This window comes from Canis lupus, chromosome 9 (assembly GCF_011100685.1).
Source record: "Canis lupus familiaris isolate Mischka breed German Shepherd chromosome 9, alternate assembly UU_Cfam_GSD_1.0, whole genome shotgun sequence".
Taxonomy (NCBI): domain Eukaryota; kingdom Metazoa; phylum Chordata; class Mammalia; order Carnivora; family Canidae; genus Canis; species Canis lupus.
The window spans coordinates 12,843,408-12,859,594 of NC_049230.1; the positions used below are offsets into that span (position 1 = coordinate 12,843,408).

Here is a 16,187-nt window from a genome sequence, read left to right on the forward strand (position 1 = left end):
ACAAGTTTACAGCTTTCCTTAAATCCACAGTCTTCTCACATCAAGTCAACACAAAGTCCTGCTCGTTATTCTTAATGCTTAGATCTGTCTAGGCAGATTTCTAGATCTGTTTTAGGAATTGGAAAGTTGACATGAAGTTACAAGTTGGGACTCAGAGAAGAACAGAAGTTGAGTAGGTGGAGACAATGACCAATGCTGATGATGTTGCTTAGGGGTTCAGAGAGGACCAGCCATGACTCCTTCATCCTCTCATATACTCTTTGCTCTCAAGGACTGAATATACAAGTGGACGATGGCCAGAAAATAAATAAAAATAGAACTCTGACCCCTAGTTTCTGTAGCAACCAATCTGGCAAGCCAAATCATGACCTCCATGAGCAATTGAGCAATTTACTCAACTTAGGACAAACTGGAGAAACCCAAATATGTTCTTTAATGAATTGCATAGGATGCCCAGCTTCTAATTAGTCCACTTCCGCCATCCCTATCATACTAACAACCTCCCATCAGGACATACCTGAAATTGGACCTTTCTGTCCACAATTAAGTTTGGCCACTCCTCTGACTTTGACTCTCTGCCAAATGCAAATGACAGTGATTGCCTCCCTTGTTATGGCAAGGTCTGAGTCAACTGTCTTTGCAGGTTCTCAGGTCTTTGAGGTCTAAAGTTGGTCTTTGATGTCTAAAGTTGCTTGATATACATCAGTTTAAGTAATATCCTTGTCAGGCAGTGATTCTTGAACTATGCCTCTAATGAACATTGTGTTCCATGACAAGAGGAAAAGTATACTGCCACTAATAGAAAACAATCGTAGTCCTTCCCCTTCTGTGATTAAACAACAATCTTTACAAATACACACACACACACACACACTCCATCTTCCCTTTCAAAGGGTTTTCTAGATCATCCACAGGCTCTACTTTATCGTGGAGAATTCCTTTAATGCATGGAGAAGAGAGAAGCTAAAGAAGACAAGACTGAGTTGTTCTACAGAACAAAGATCTGAGGTAGATGGAGAAAGAGAGAGAAAAACCAAATGGGCTGGGCATCAGGAAAACAAATCTGAGAAGTGTGAAACTAAGAAGAGACATTTTTGGCAACAGATGCAAATGCAGTGATAGATGTTGAGAGAAACAGTGACAGAAGAGGGGTTTTTAACAATATTTGCTGACGGATGTGCACCTTCACCTGAGGGGACATTTTGGAGTGGTGAGAACTTTCTATATTTTCTTTTATGTATTTGTTACTAGTGCACATGCAATGATCAAAACTCATTTTACTAACACAAGTGAACAAAGAAATAAACAAAAGACAGAAACAGACTCATAAATACACAGAACAAAATGATGGTCTCCAAAGGGTGAGGAATGGGCAAAATGGGTGAAGGGAAGTGAGAGGCACAAGCTTCCCAGTCACTGAATGAATAAGTCACAGGGATGAAAGGTACAGCATAGGGAATATAGTCAATGGAACTGTAATAGCATTGTATGGTGACAGGTGGTAGCTACACTAGCAGTGAGCACAGCATTGTCAAGTCACTGTGCTGTATACCTGAAATGTAAAATTGTGTGTCAACTATAATTCAATTTCTAAAAAATAATTTATGAAATAAAATTTTAAAATTCATCCAATTAAAAAATTTTAAAAATAAAAATTCATCCAATTAAACATTTAAATCTGTGCATTTTATTATGTTAACTATACCTCAAATTAAAAGCAGCGCAGTCCTTCTTTCCTTCCTTCCTTCCTTCCTTCCTTCCTTCCTTCCTTCCTTCCTTCCTCCCTCCCTCCCTCCCTTGCACCCTCAATCCCTCCATTCCTTTGTCCTTCCTTTGTAACTCTGTCCAAAAGTCATGGGGCAGACTCAGTGGGGGAGTCACATTGACCCTTGAGATACTGACAGCCCAGTGTTGCTGCAGGATTGGCTACAAAAAGGGATTGAGAAACAGGCAAATATATGAGGGATAATGGGAGTCAGGATTTTAATGGTGGGGAGAAGAAGCAAAAAGGAAAGAAGGAAGGCTTAAATAAACCTTGTAGCTTTAGATTGGAAGTAGTGATAGCAGTACAAATTTTGCATATATATGGACAGAAACAGAAATTATAGATACAAATTATAGATACACGTGGGTAAGTATGTGTGCCTGTACATACATATTATTCCTAGCTCTTTCCAAGATAGCCTGGGAATGACAATATACTTAGTATATTGTCTAGGCACACCTGGTGCCTAGATCTTGGTTTCTACTATAACTATCCAAGGCTACTTGGAAAATTGGCTGATTCTAGGACTAGAAAGTGTAAGACAAGTCTGGAACATTATGTTATGAAGAACAACTCAGATAATGCTCAGAGAATGATAGGGACATGTTAAAAGGACCCAGAAGGCATTTGAAGGGGCTCTCAAAATGAGACAGTTTGAGTGTCAAAATAAGTAATGATAGTAACAAGTTATAATCCATTGACTAAAATGGAAATTAAGGAGTCCATTTTGATAGCAATAAACATATTAACAAGTATATTGGAAGATAAGAAAGTTTTCCTTATGGTAGAGTGCCAATCAATTAATGTAATAGGAATACTGAAATCAGAACATTGTCATTTGGAAATCATCATAGAAATATTTAATTCTAAAAAAAAGAAAAAAAAAAGAAATATTTAATTCTGGCAAAAATACCAATGGATGTTAAACTAGGGGGTATTAGTGGGATTAGAAATGGGATGCTCGGGATCCCTGGGTGGCGCAGTGGTTTGGCGCCTGCCTTTGGCCCAGGGCGCGATCCTGGAGACCCGGGATCGAATCCCACGTCGGGCTCCCGGTGCATGGAGCCTGCTTCTCCCTCTGCCTGTGTCTCTGCCTCTCCCTCTCTCTGTGTGACTATCATAAATAAATAAAAAAAAATTAAAAAAAAAAAAAAAAAGAAATGGGATGCTCATATAGCCTTAAAAATGTCTCCACTTAAAATAAGTATTTATTACAAAAAGAGAAAAAAGGAATTTATAGTGGAAAGATTTGGCAGACATCATCTTAATCAAATTATCAAAATTATATCACCATTAATGAGACAAATTGACATAGTGTGCCCCCAGAGAGGATGTAATGGAAAGGACACAGCATCTCTTCTGCAACAGTCCTGCCCTTCACTTGATGACCTGGGTTGTGTCATGGGAAAATATTGCACATACTCAAGTTGAAGGACATTGTGCAGAATGACTGCCCTGTAATCTTCAAAATGGCCAAGGCCATGAAAGGCAGAGAAAGACTGAGGGACCTTAGGGAGAATTGTTACGTGAGTGTGCCATGTTGTTGCTGTAAGTGCCTGAGGGGATGTTTGGTGAAGGTTGAATGGGGTCTCTGGGTAAAGAGTATTTGGAGGTTTTTGTTCTATTCTTGAAATTTTCTGTATATTTTAAATTTGAAGTTGCTTAAAATATAACAACACAAAACAAATACGTGCCCTTTTTGTGGTTTCCTTGAGGGTGGCCTTAAGCCAAACTGTATAAGGCCTCAACTTTTTTTGGCATCACCCCATAAAAATCAGTATAATGGACAGAATTTTTTCAATTTTAAGTTTGTATATATGTATGTGTATGTGTGTGGATATGCGTGCGTGTGTATGAAGAGAAGTAGTCATAAGCAGTTATATATATATTATGAATACACATTATTTTTGAACCATTGGCATCCAGCTCCTATTTGCCAGCTATTAAACTTTGGAAAATAATGCAAAAATTATAGTATCGAGCCAATGAAGAAACAACTAAATCAAACTTAAGTCTGAACAGCTTTTCAGGGGAGTCAGATGTGTTTGTGGTTTCAGGGGAAGCGGTGTGTTTTCCCTTTTTTGTTGTTAGTAAAATTTTCCCTGGTTTGTGTAATTAAATACAAAGATAATGGATGGTAATGTGCACAATTAATAAATTATCATTATTATTAGTCCTGAGTGTACTGCCACTTGAACATGTCTGAGAATTACAAGATGTTCTCAGAACTCTTCCAAAAACACACATGGATCTAATGAAGAGCCTTCACAATGAGCCTTAGGATGAGACGCAAGCATTCATCTTACATTGGTGAATCATTGCCCCGAGTAACTTCAGCACCATGTGGTTGGCCTGGAGTCTGATCTATCTCCTCCATATAATTCAACTCCCACTAACTGCCTTATAATAAAAAACAAGAAGCTGGCTGATCATCGATGTTACATGACATTTTAAAGACCCATTTAAACTTACCATTGAAGTTTAATTTGGCAGAGTAAATGGAAAAACCCTTAAGAAAAAAAAGCCCCAGGAATTTTGGCAAATCAAGTGGTTGTTTTGTATTGTTGGGGTTTATACTCACCACTAAAGATTAGCCAACCCTTGGACTTAATGTTGCACTTAGTATATTGCTTTGTTAACCCTGGGCAGGAATACACAGACACATAGACATTTATTTTGAAGAATACATGAAAACATTTGTCTTATAAGAAACATAGGACCTTGTACTTGAAACCCTTAATGACTTCATAGATCCATCCCTATTCTCTTTTGTAGATTAAACTATAGAGACCTTGACTCAGAGTTCAAGGTTCTGTCTTCCTAAAATCACATTGCATCACATGTTCAAAAATGTTCTTATTTACTTTACAAGCAGAGACTTTGACCATAACATTAAACGTTTCGCAACAGTTTAGATTAAAAACATTTTTTTTCAATATTGCCTCTTTCTGGGGTGAGATTCTAGCCACATCCACCAACAAGCTCCCAATGCAAAGATGCAAGTGCCTTTTCTCCTCTGATAACAGAATCTATCAGAAACTATGCACATGTTTGCAAAGAGGGTAAAGGAACATATTACAGAGCTTAATGGGCATGATTATACATGTCTACAAAAACACACATGGCCAGCCTGAGTCATCACTGAAACATCTTTGTGTGAATTCTGAGATCCCCTACATGAAAATAGCTTCTACCTTGAAGAAACGAAAGTCTTCTATATACTACAATTTCAATCTTCATCTAGAGCTGTTCTTCTTAACCTTGGCTGTACATTATAATCTCCCAGACCATTTTAAAAAAAAGAAAAGAAAAATTGAATAGACTTGCTGGGGGTGGTAGAGGTCTAGGCATTGATTAATTTTTTTAAGTGCTGAGGTAATTATGATTGCAGTGAGGGTTAAGACCTTCTGTCTTAGCATGGTAATATTTACCTAAGTCAAGTTCAACTGGTAGGTTTCCACCACATACGTTCTCTCTCTTGGCAAAGTGACACTACTCTCTATACTTTCTATATTATGGGACTCCTTGATCTCTTGTGAATTACCTCTTGGCTCCATGAATTTATTCACTCTCTTTTTTTAAAGATTTACTTATTTATTTTACACAGACAGAGAGAGAGAGTGAGTGAGCGAGAGCACAAGCAGGAGGGGAAGGAGAGAGAGAGAAAATCTAAAGCAGACTCTGCACTGAGTGCAGAGCCTGATGTGGGGCTCAATCTCTCAACCCTGAGATCATGACCTGAGCCAAAGTCATGAATCAGATGCTCAACTGACTGCATCACCCAGGCACCCAATTCATTCAGTATTTTACAAACATTTACTAGGCCCTTATTAAGCCAAACTTTGTGGTTGATACTGGAATTTCAGAAAACAAGAAGGCTTCATTGTTGTCTATAAGGAGTTCACAGTTTACTAGGATTGAAATATGGTGCTGTAAATAAAATAATAGAAGAAAGTCAAAGGTGTTTATTTTCCTTAAAAGCACCTGCAGAGGGACACCTGGGTGGCTCAGTGGTTGAGTGTCTGCCTTCAGCTCAGGGGCGTGATCCTGGAGTTCTGGTTTCGAGTCCTGCATCGGGCTCCCTGCGAGGAGCCTGCTTCTCTCTCTGCCTGTGTCTCTGCCTCTCTCTGTGTGTCTCTCATGAATAAATAAATAAATAAAATTTAAAAGCACCTGCAGAAACTTCACAGTGGGTATTTCACTTGGATTATGTTTTATAGGACCTTAGTTGTTCAAAGGGAGTAAGGTGGGGTGTGGGAATGTGATGGTAAGGATCAGATATTCCAGGTAGTTGCCAAGGCAAAGAGGCATAAAACAGCAAACAGTTGAATGTTGCTGGAGCAGAATATTTCAGGTATGGAATAGAGGGAGATAGGCTGGAGGGAGGGGGGGATCTAGATGACAGAGCCTCTTATATTCCATGATTAGAGGTTTGAATTCATCCTGAAGGCAGTGAAAGAGAGAGCCAAGGTCAGGTTTATATTTTGGAAAGAGTGTTGATGGTGGTATAGAAGACAAACGGGGGTAAGAGAGTAGTAAGGGAGAGAAAAGGATTGGGGAAGAGAAAGAAAGACAGAAAGAAAAGAAAAAAAGACAGAAATAAAGATAATAAAATAAAGAAAGAAAGAAGAAAGAAAGAAGAAAGAAAAGAAAGAAAGAAAGAAAGAAAGAAAGAAAGAAGAAAGAGGAAGGAAGATAAAAGAAAGAAAGAAAAGAAAGAAAGAAAGAAAGAAAGAAAGAAAGAAAGAAAGAAAGAAAGAAAGAAAGAAAAAGACCTCAGTACATCTCAAACCGAACTTGTCTTCCATTCTGACTTTCCAAATGAAACTTGAACACTGTGGTGTCAGTGAGTGGGAGCATTTTCATGCAATGAGCAACGTAAAATTGGCCACACTTGGAATTGGAACGTCGCTGTTCTCCCGAGGCATGCATTGGAAGAAAGGACTTTACTCCAAAGAAGGGACTCCTAGCAAAGGACTGAGGACCGTAGTCAGCACTGGAGGGAATTTTGCTGGACAGAATCACCAAACTCAGATGTTCAGGTTTTAAACTGGATTTGGAGAAAAGTGCCCACCATGTAACTGTGATATAGAATCTATGGAGGAGAATATGAGCCAAATAGAACAAAGGAGCATAGTGCGTAGTTCTTCAGAGGATGACTCCTCCAGGAAGGAGGCCATGCCCACCACAACGGAGAGAATGTGATGCCCTGGTTAACGATGGGTTTTAATCATAGTACACTTGAGTAGGAGTCTTGACTCTGCCTCTTATTAGCTGTGGTATCTTCAGCAAGTAAGAGCTTATAGTCAAGTTTTCATCTCTTAATATGAGGATGAAAAGAAAACCTACTTCAAATGCTTGTTGTCAGGATTAAATTGGAATACATGCAGAGTACTTAAAAAGTGCCTGGTTTATACTGAGCGCTTGAGAAAATTTTGTTCTCATTAACATTCTTCTTATCGTTAATATCAATGAGTCAAATGTCTTACACCAAAGTCCTGGAAATTCCCACACAAAACCATAATAGATTTCAATAAGACTCAGTGAATTGGTGTTCATTACTAGAAAACACAAAAGAACAAAAGAAAAAAAAAGCCACTTTCCATACACTACTGCAAAATGTCAGCATCATCCTTAGGTGGTGGAATATGGGTAGTTTCCTTTCTTCGCTCTTTTTAACATGTCAGGCTGTTGTTTTATTTTGTTTTTGCTGATTTTTTTCAATATGCTCAGTAGAGAAGACAGAAAATCTATTTCCACTTTCGGGGAAAATGTAAGATTTCCTGCATGGAGGGGCACGTGGGTGGCTCGGCTGGTTAAGTGTCTGCCTTCAGTTCAGGTCATGATCCTGGGGTTCTGTGATCCGGCCCTGAGTTGGGCTTCCTGCTCAGCAGGGATCCTGCTTCTCCCTCTCCCTCTGCTCCAACCCCTGCTAGTGTGCTCTCTCAAATAAGTAGATAAAAATCTTAAAAAAAATATTTCCTCCATGGAAATCTACAAACACAAAAGTAGGTATGTAATACTTGTGTGTTACAAGAGCATTCCTGGGCACTGCATACTTGGCCTTGGTCCCCATGGACAGCACAAGTATAGGATCCCTCTGCTCCATGAACTCATCTTTGTATAGAAAATACTACTGATGTTTCCCTCCAATATAAAGCAGAGTCATCATGTCACCCATGGAATGTGTAGTGATCACCAGAAACCCCAGCCAGTTCCTCCAGAGTCAGTCTTCTCAGCGTCCTTTACGCCTGGCAGGTGGATCTGGTGCCAGGTCCCAACTCTCTCCCTTTTCCTGTTTCACATGAAATCCAGAGCTATGGCACATTTGGGACAAAAAGGCTGTGACACTTTGGAATACCAAGGAGAGAACACTGGGATCTTTCCCATAGACATCATCCTCTATTTAGAAAAAACATATTGTAAGCAATCAAAAGGACAGATCCATATGATCTCATTACTAGAGATTCTAGAAGGGAACAGATGAGGGCCTGTGAATAAAACGTTGAAAATGTGTTCACTGATTATCTGAGGTAGAAGAAAATGAGAAGGCAGCCAGAGAAACTAACATGACTTTTCAAGAAGTTCTCTGATGAGCTCAGATATAGAAAGAAAAGACCCTGCTAAAAAGAAAAAAGAAAGAAAAACAGAAAGGAGAGAAAAAAGAAAAGAATGGAAGGAAGGAAATACTACATAGAATGAATTCAAATGCAGCATAAACCAAGTCTGCAAAATATCAGGAGCTCAGATGACTAAGACAAGGCCAGGTTGAGATAAAGATGACGTGAGCTACAAGGACAACAAAGGTCAGAGTCACAACAGGAAGAACGGGGGCGGGTGTTCTACTTCACAAAGAAGAGGTTCATACAGTGGAGAATTATATGTTTATTCTTCTCATTATAGAAGCATGTTTCATCTGTCTAATCAATCTGGAAAACAAATATTTGAAACAAATAAAAATCCTATCATCTTGCCACGTAGAGTTATGTCCTTGCAGCCTTTTTATATACCAAAATCGAAATCAGGATCATACGCAGCACATAATTTTGTGTTTTATTTTCATGTCATAAGCACTTTCCTAGATCACTACTTCTGTTTTAACAGCATGTTCTTTTAAAGTCGCTGTATAAAAACTTTCATTGGGTGTAGTTTAATCATCTCCCAATTTTTGGACATTTAGATGGTATCTTTTACCATGTGACTAATGCCAGAGTTAAGATCCTTTTATAAAATCTCTCAATATATAATGTTCTTAAGATCTTATTTCTAGGGATCCCTGGGTGGCGCAGCGGTTTGGCGCCTGCCTTTGGCCCAGGGCGCGATCCTGGAGACCCGGGATCGAATCCCACGTCGGGCTCCCGGTGCATGGAGCCTGCTTCTCCCTCTGCCTCTCTCTCTCTCTCTCTCTCTGTGTGACTATCATAAATAAATAAAGAAAAAAATATTAAAAAAAAAAAGATCTTATTTCTAGATGTGGAAGGACTTGAACAAAAAGCAAAACATTTTTAAGGATCTTGATACACATTACGTGGTTGCCTTCCAAAAAGGTTAGCCAGATTTACGTTCCGACTTTCCAATGCTTGAAGGATCTAAACACAGGGCAAAGAGAGAGCACAATTATTTAATCTTCAGTCTTCTTCTGGCTTATCTAGCAAAGAAAATTATACTTACACCAAAAAAGGTAAGGTGGACATTATGAAGATGGAATTGGAATTCAACTAAAAAATACTATGAGTAGCTAGCTATTCAAAATGTATTTCAGAGGGGCACCTGGCTGGCCTAGTTGGTGGAGAGTGTGACTCTTGATCTTGGGGTTGTAACTTCGAGCCTCACGTTGAGTGTAGAGATTACTTAAAAATAAAATCTTTAAAAGAATGCATTTCAGGGCTATTAACCGAGGAAAATGTATCCCAAGTTGCAAGATCTTATAGTTATGACCTCAACATCACTGTCATTATTCTTTATAAGATGGTAAGGAAAACAATCTAATAACATGAATATTTTATTTTAAAAAGTACATATACAACATTGTGATGTCATAAAGAATATATATAGAAAAAATGCTAGAAGTTAATGCACCAAAATGTTGAGTATGTCAGCTAGAAGGAGAGGGTTTTTTTTTTCCTTATTTTCTCCATTTCCAAATTTTGTGTAATGAATTTGTAACACTATATGGTGGGGGAAAATGAATTTCTAAAAATGACAAGAGAGATTCCTGAAGACACAGGAGGAAAAGCCATAGTTTGTGAAAACCAAGGATCAGTAAGTTTGACATAAATCCACAGCCCAATGGTTTGAATTGTTATGTGCACTTGGATGAAGGTGAGGGGATCACTAAAAACCAACATGGGTTCTCTTCCAACAGGTTACAACATAGTAAAATTGAGTCTGATTTTGACACAGTTATTAGGCTAACAGACAAGGGGAAATGCTCTAGCTGTGGTGTGTGCCTCCATTTTAGCAAACTTTTTGATGACACTCCTCCTGATGGAATCCCTGGGAGGGGGACACTGAGTGTGAGTTGGACTGAGGCATCTGGATGGCTCAGTCAAAAGAGTGTGTGATTCTCCATCTTGGGGACATAAGTTTGAGCCCCATGCTGGGTGCAGAGATTACTTAAATAAATTTTTTTTAATTTAAAAAAAGGGCGAGTGGTTCAGTCAATTAAGGGGCGGTCCTTGATTTCAGCTCAGGTCATGATATCAGGATCCTGGAATGGAGCCTGAGTTGGCTCCGCACTCAGCGGGGAGTCTGCTTCAGGCTTCTCCCTCTCCCGTGGCCCCTCTCCCCACTTGCTCACTCTCTCTCTCTGTCTCTCTCTCTAAAATAAATAAATCTTTTTTAAAAATCTTTAAAAAATATTTGAAGTGTGGATTGGACTCACATATTACCAGTTGACTTTGCAGCTGCTTGAACAAACTGTATGCGAAAGGCTCTGTTAAGTAGCTCTAAGGAAACAACCAAACCCCACGGGGGTTTAATAGCTCTAATGGGGTTAGATTATGTGAAAGCGTACAAAGTCTTGGGGAATGGTTCGCAATTTTTTTAAAAGATTTTATTTTATTTATGTATTCATGAGAGACACACAGAGAGAGGCAGAGACACAGGTGGAGGGAGAAGCAGGCTCCATGCAGGGAGCCCAAGGCAGGACTCGATCCTGGGACTAGGATCAAACCCTGAGCCGAAGGCAGATGCTCAACTGCTGAGCCACCCAGCTGTCCCATGGTTCGCTATTTTTAAGATGGTTGGAGGCAAAGATCTCTCCCATGAATACTATCTACTGCTTTTTTTTTTTTTTAATTTTAATTTTTGTGCTCACTTCGGCAGCACATACACTAAAAAATTTAGTCTTTAAATTTAGAGTGGGTATAGACACCCAACAATGTTGAATTATGTGGATTCCTCAAGAAGATCATGGATTTTAAGAAACATTCTTAAAGCATCTCATTATATGAATATGTATGAACATATCAAGGACCCTTACAGATGTCTCCTAGGTGAAAACAAATCCAACTGGTCATTCAGCCTGTCAAGGGCATTATGACTTTCCCTTTGTTTCTGTGTGTTCTCTTATCAGTTTTCTTCAACACAGCATACCTACCTTCATGTACTTGCCCTGCTCCTAATCTTTCCATCAACATCCTAGAACTAAAGATCTTTGTGCTATGTGCATAGGAGTACACTCCTCTCCTTACTCAGTCTGTTATACAAAAAGCTGATAATTTAGAAAGCCTTTTCAAGACGATAACTATAGAATTTTGTCCCGAGTCCTATTCTGTTTAATAGTTTCAACAACCAGATGAAGTCCAAAGAACACTCCTGCAGGTTTTCAGATGTTGCACAAGCCAAGAGAACACAGAGTTGATCACAAAAAAATGCAACATCAGCCAGAAACCACAGGATAAGCCACAGGATAAATTTCACAAGACTGATGTAAATCACAGCATGTAGGTTGATTGAGTAGAGGGCGGAGTAGTTGTAGCTTGAAGAATTTCCAGATCCTTCTGTTGACCACAAGTTTAGCTTGACCCCCAGGATGGGACTGAAATGTAATCAAGTTAGGCTCTGTTCAAAGACATAGACAAATCCTGTCTCAGACACAATTGCTCCTTTGTATTGTGCTGGTCAGACCAAGTTTGGCAGTTCTTACGGAGCATACCAAAAAGTCAGAATTCTCTGAAAGACAATGAATAGTCTCAAAGTCATGTAATGGGATAATAATTCAAAGGATCATGGATGTTTACTCTAGAGACGAGAAGATTTAGAAAGCTGTCTCCAAGTATTTCAAAGATCCATTACGTTTTGAGTTGTTCCTGGAGGCAGGACTTGGATTAATGAGTAGCATTCATAGGGAAGAAGGATTCAATATATAAAATAAATGTTTAATAATTAAAGATGTTCAGCCATGGAATTGGTTTCTTCAAGAAATAGTGAGAGTTCCGTCACTGGTAACATCAAGGTTCTGGATCCTTCGGAGTTCAATGAGTAGTCATCCCAAGAACAGATCAGGTCACTCCTGTTTAGACACTCCATGGCTCCCCATTAAAATTAGAACAAAATGCAGACTCCTCACTGTGGTCCACAGCGCCCTCCGTAGTCTGGCCCCTTCTGACCTGTATTTTCCGCTCTTTCTCCTTTGCTGCATTTTGTCTATTTATTCATTTACTTTGTGATTGTTCTTTAAGGATGACCATGCGCCAAGCCAGCTGCAAACAAAGCCAGCAAAAGTCTGTGCCCTGAAATTGCTGACATTCTAGTGGAGGAAGAAAGACAAGAAGATAATGATAAGAAACAAATAAATGAAGTGTCAAGTGGTAAGTGCTATGAGGAAAAATAAACAAGGTAAAAGAACAGCGAGTGATAGGAGGAAGTGCTATTTGAAATGGGGCAATCAGGGCAGGCCTCTCTGAGGAGGTGACTTAGGGCAGAGACCTGAAGGAAAGGAAGGAGCAAACTCCAGGGATCCCTGAGGTTGTATTAAGGACACAGATCCAGGTCAGGAAGGTGATGGGCATGTCCAAGGAAGAGCCCAGCGAGGCTGGCAGGGAGTGAGCAAGAAGTGAGTGAGGTCTGAAATGGGGTAGGGAGGGGACAGTGAGGGGAGAGAAGCAGATCTTTTGGGGAAAGGATCCCTCTCGTGGCTGTGTGCGGAGCGTTCTCTAGGTGAACACAGATTAGAGCAGGGGGACCAAGACGATGGGCTCTCTAATAGTCGCTAAGACAGTTTGGGGTGCCAGAGACTTACTAGAAATAAGAACCAACACTTATGAAGAAAGGAAAAGCTAGATTGCCAGACAAAAAAGTGGAACTGAAATGTGAAGCCAGCAAGCCTCGGGCAACCCAGTGGGAAGCTCCGGGGCAAGTATTGGCCACCAGTGTCCTGAAACGTCTGGGCTTCTGTGTCCCCTCCCAGCTCAGTCACAGGAGGCAGGTTGCCCAGGATGGGCATGACATCAGGCAAGGACTGGAGTTCCTCATCAAAGGACATAACAGTGGGAGGCTGTGTGCCAGCCACACTTCCTGTAGATGAGCAGCAATCTTCCCTGGTGGAAGATTTTGGTGGGGCATCCGTGTGACTCCCACAGAGGCAAATGCAGAAATTGTTGGAGTTTCTCTTTTATGCATTCCTGTCTAAGAATATTCCCTGAGTTTTATCAGGGCCAAGGGCTGCCCAGCTGGACACCACATTTCCTAAAACTCCTTTGTAGCTAACGGGGCTGTGTGACCACATCCTGACCAATGGGATGTAGGGGGAAGTGATATACTCAACTTCAAGGCTGCATCCTTAAAAGGAAGCCAGCTTCTCCCCTACACACACACACACACACACACACACACACACACACACTCACTCGTTTCCTCTCCCTTGCTGTAGGCTGGAATAGAAGACATGGCATTGAGCCTGCTTCAGCCATGAAGGGAAGAACAGTAACTTAAGGAATACTGGAGACGCAAGATAGAATCTGGTTCCCTGGATGACCTCACAGCATAGAACTTTCTTCTACCTCTTGGCTAGAGAAAAATAAGCAGCTACCTTATTTGAACCCCCGTATTTTTAGTTCAGTATCTTAGCTAGGATGGTATTTCAGTTCCAGCACATTAGCCGACACCCTAGCTACCGCTGAGGCAATTGCCATAGTTCATGTGTTGCACCAAGATGGTAGCTATGGAAGTGGTGAGCAGTGATCAAATGCACTTGGAAGAAACAGTCATCGTGATTTGCTGATGGATGGAATATGAGATTCCAGAAAAAGAGAAGGTTAAGAATGACCTAAATTGTAAGCTTCAGCAATTGGAGAAATGGAGATGCCATTTATTGAGATTGGGAGACCAGGAAGGGGTTGACTTTGAGGTCGGTTCATGAAACCAGAACTGCAGCTTTTTACCCAATAGATTTGGGACACTTTCTAAAGCCAAGTTGGATATAAGAATCTGGAATTGAAGAAATAAGGATAGGCTGGAGAGATGATTCTGGGAGTTTATTGTTGGTATTTAAATAGTCTTGTTTCTTTCCCTGAAACATGCCAAAGTCTTTGCACTATTTCTCTTTGCTTGGAAAACTCTTCTTTGAGACATTTGGGTGGCCCTCCCTCTCATCACGGGAGGCTCCTTCTTTCTACAAACCTGGTAAAAACATCATCCTGACTCCCCATTCATTCACTCAGACCCACACCGCCCTGCTTTACCTGCTCCTCACACTTACCAGCACCTGAAGTTATCTTTACTAATTTGCTTGTGTATTTATTACCTGCCTTTCCACTTGGAGTGCAGGCCCCTCTAAGACTGACTCTGCCTTTACCTGTTATGTCCTCAGCACCCAGAAAGTGCCTAACACCCAAGTCAGTGCTCCATAAATAGCTGTCAACTGACTGATGGAAGAACATTGTCGCTCAAAGCCATTTCTCTGGCAACACTCACCAACTTCACATTCTCTTATGCTAATAAAGCTCTTTGGAAAATGCAAACACTTCTTGGAAAAGTTAAGTCTCATCCATATTGTAACAAAAATTAATTTAATAGGGTCATATATATAGTAAATACCTATTATAAGTATATAATAAACATATAGATAGACATCAGATAGGGTAGCATTCAAGAAATAAGCATTTTGGTTGAAATGGAAGGAGCATCTTGAAGGGGGTATATGGGCCTGGCGGCAACTAGAACAAAACAATAAAACCGTGGAGTGAGAGTAAATGTGACTGAGCCAAGCAGAGAGAGAGGGCAGATACAGGGAAGATGCAGAATAGAGAGTGACCAGGGCCAGTTTTATCTTCTTGTAGCATCCCTAGAAGCTGGGTGCTGAGCCTGAGTTAAAAGATCCCGGTTGCCATTGAACAGTGTGTCTTGAGCACCTTCAAACTAATGTTTTTATTCTTTTTTAAAAAAAGATTATTTATTTATTTATTCATGAGAGACACAGAGAGAAAGAGAGGCAGAGACACAGGCAGAGGGAGAAGCAGGCTCCATGCAGGAAGCCCAACGTGGGACTTGATCCCGGGACCCCAGGGTCATGCCCTGGGCCGAAGGTGGCAATAAACCGCTCAGCCACCCAGGCTGCCCCTAATGTTTTTATTCTTTTTAAACGAATGTTATTTATTTATTTAAGAGAAAGAGAGAGTGAGCGCATGGGGGGAGAGAGGGAGAAGCAGACTCCCCACTGAGCAAAGAGCCAGAGATCATGACCTGAGCCCAAGGCAGACACTCAGACACCGACTGAGCCACCCAGCCGCCCCCAAACTAATGTTTCTAAACAAACCAATGTCTTCTATTGGAATCTGGCGGAAATTCTGGAATTGTCTTTCACCGAGATCATAATTTCACAACAACCCACAATATAGGAGAAACAGGTTGTTTAACTCAGGTCTCAACGGACGTTTCCTTTAGTGAACAGCAGGTGGCGGAACAGACCCCAACGTGCAGGCCGCGTTCTGGTTCTGAAGATTCAGAACATGAATTTGGCGAACCAGTCACACATTAAGGAGCCTCTATAGATGGAGATGTTTCAATGCATCAGCAAAAGCAGATGGTAGCCTGTGCTTTCCCACCCCACCCCCCTTTACTTGAAGGAACACTAAAAAGATCTTCATCTTTTGCTCCATGATTCCTCCCCGTTACCCAAATACTAACCTTTTCTCCAGCTAAATGGAAAATGTGTGAATGGTATAGAGAACACAAGTTAGCGATAATAACTCTTGGAGTTGCATTTATGTGTGAAAGTGACTTATTTAGTTCATGTTGCCGCAACAAGGAAATGTATGAACATATGTATGTCACATAAGAATATTTCTTCGAGCAAATAGAAATGAATAATTAAAGTTGATGTATTTACTATGATAAGGCTTCCCTTTGGCAGTACACCAGCAAACCAATTTCACAGCAGAAAAACATTCTTTTTTTTTCCTGGAGAGTTTGTCATTTG

General features: G+C 40.4%; 1 long non-coding RNA gene across 1 annotated transcript; it reads left to right on the forward strand.

The window, feature by feature from the left end:
• Positions 1-1,046: 1,046 nt before the first annotated feature.
• LOC119873256 lies at positions 1,047-14,707 on the forward strand. Its single transcript, XR_005364292.1, has 3 exons — positions 1,047-1,210; positions 12,451-12,579; positions 13,641-14,707. It is a non-coding gene; the product is annotated as an uncharacterized LOC119873256 (long non-coding RNA).
• The last annotated feature ends 1,480 nt before the right edge of the window (positions 14,708-16,187 follow it).